Source organism: Phyllobates terribilis, unplaced genomic scaffold, assembly GCF_046119375.1.
Source record: "Phyllobates terribilis strain yellow unplaced genomic scaffold, ASM4611937v1 Scaffold_98__1_contigs__length_5973952, whole genome shotgun sequence".
NCBI lineage: Eukaryota > Metazoa > Chordata > Amphibia > Anura > Dendrobatidae > Phyllobates > Phyllobates terribilis.
Genome location: NW_027362858.1, coordinates 5,227,214 through 5,230,000, shown reverse-complemented (window position 1 = coordinate 5,230,000; position 2,787 = coordinate 5,227,214).

Genomic DNA, 2,787 nt, shown 5'->3' with positions numbered 1-2,787 from the left:
AGATCTGCAGCAGATAAAACGGTGATTTTCTCAAAATGACAACAAGCAGCTGAAAAAGTGACACATCGCTGGAATCAGGGTATCTGCCCCAATATTGTGCTGCTCTCAGATGAGGCAGCACAATTAATATTATGCCAAATTAATTTCCTGTGAATTATCACATGATCTATCACAGGGGATCATGTGACATGTCACGTGATACATCAGGTGGGGGAGGGGGGGCCCGCGCCTTCTAAACTGCCCGGGGCCCTTGCTACTCTTAATCCACCCCTGACTGTATCGGAAGGATTTTCAGATTTCTTGTCCCTATTGATGTAATATTAATACTTCCTTCCTTCTTGTAGATAGTTTTCACATTTCCCTCCATACAATATAAACCTATTGTCAGATTTTCAGCATGTACACAAGATGAGAAGAATGCAGAAACAACTTATTTTTCTGACATAACTTGGAAACAAATTTTGTTCGAGCTTATTGGAGTCACCAAGTTATGTATCGTGTGCACATTCTCAACTCTGGCATGACATGAGGTATGATTATGGAAACACGAGTTATAAATGACTTTATCCTGTCCAGGTAGACACATTACCTTACAAACTAAATGTAAGTATGAAGAAATGTCTAATTGTTTAGTGTTTGTACCATCAAATGCAAAATCTGTGTACTGTAATTGATAATATAGTAATTGTGTATTACTAACAGGAATGCCCAGAACAGTTATAGGAACCATGGTTTCTTCTCTTCCTGATATTGGGATTAGTGATGTTCCTATACAAATGTTCTGTTCACATCCTAACCACTTATTTACCCACAAATCTGTGTGATTTAACGCAAAATTATATTCTGTAGGCAAATTTCTCATTATTCCTAAAGGTGTAATTCCACTCTGCAATGCCTGTGCAATCATTTTCAGATTGGTGGAGTATTCAATCTGAATTTCTAGACATGCTCCGGTCACTTGGGATTCCTGTTCACTTTCTATTAGAGCTAAAGTAGCATCTTGTAGATGTGACACTGAAGATCCCAGCAGAGCAGCAGTGTTCAAAACCATCTTCTCAAGGAGTTGATTCAAACTTTTCTGAATTTTTACCCCTTTACCTCCAATATACCCAATATTTTCTAAATCTGATTTAAGTGTATGTATGTCCATAGTGTTAATTAAACTCCCCACTGTTCCTAATCCCCCAAAATACCTTCTAATATCCCCTCTTACTTCTAACCTGTATTGATGTTCTTCTCCCAAACCGTTGTTCTATTCCCATCTCCATGTTAATGAGATGTGATTGACACTGGGGATATCTGGATGAGATTTTCCAACTAGACATGTTAAAAGTCCAGACCATAGTCATCAACACTCCATCCCTTAATAGAGGTTTAGATTGGAATTGATTGATTTGGAAAGGAGTAGATGGTTGAAACCTTGTCTGTGTACATACATTATCTACTGCTGACCAAACATTTACATCTTTACATTGTTTATAATTATTTTTAGTTAAAACGCAACACTGATAAAGTCCAGAATCCTTAGGAGATGGATTCTCTAGAGAAAAAACAAAATTCTTATCCAACCATCTCACATTCCCGTATTGACTTCTATGTATAACATTTGTTGGACCATTTGAAAAACTTCCCAAAAATATTTTGTTTCTGGTCCATGTTAACAAAGACTCGGGAGGTAACTCTAACCTTGTGTTGCATTTCAATAAAAGAGGAGACATATTTTCTTGACTATGTTCTGCTTGTGGTGCAACCCTTACTTCTGGAGCGATAGTATTTGTTACTGTAAAAACTACAGATACTTGTACTTGTACTGATTCTCTGGTTATCTGGAAATTCCATGTTTTTACCTAATCTTCATCTCCTTCTGTAATAGAAAGTAATGAAGGATAAAAAAATTTCCCAAAAAGTTGTGTCTTTAACACAATCTCTGTTTCGGATGTTCTAACTTTCCCTTTTGTGATCATATCATTAGTAATATCACCCGACCACACAGCTTTCTCTTCACCTCTTATCTCTATATTCCAGTATAACACATCTGTAGGATTGCATTCCCATGTGCCTGTCTTATTATTATGTATATAATCTCCTTGTAACTGTGTAAATTTAGACTTAGGTCCTGTGGCATCATGTAATATTATGGCAGTGTTGTGTATGAAGTGTAGTTCAATGCAGCATTTTACACCATAATCCATGCAAATGTTTCCAGTAATATCTACTGAATCATCCAGTATGATAACAACAAAAGAAAGAATTTTCCTGACAGGCCAATACATAACTGACCCCTCCGACTCACAATACATGAACACCTACAAAGAACCACTAAGAGTCATAGGAGGTCAACAACACATATTTAGACAAAATCTGATTTTATTCGTAGACGAACACAAACATTTTAAAATACATCATATAGAACCCTGCCCAGTGGCATGGGCTCAGAACAAGGGAAAAATTTTCCACACAATAATACAGAGGTATCAGTAAGGCTCGCAGAAAGGCTAATTGGAAGACTCACAGGTAATGCATTAATGTAACATAGTAGCAAAAATGGAGGAAAGCAGCCTTTACTTCCCTTGAGAAAGGTGCCTGCTGGCACCGAAACGTGCGTTGGGGCAGGACAAGATCTCTGGCGTGGCCAAGGAACCATACAGGGTGATTACACACAGCCCAGCCTCATCTCATCCCAATGTGGATTGGGTGACAATGAGGAAGAGGAGGAGGAAGAACAGGAGCTAGTTTCATGCGCTATAGATGGTACTACCTGCACAACTGTCATACCGTCTGTTCAGC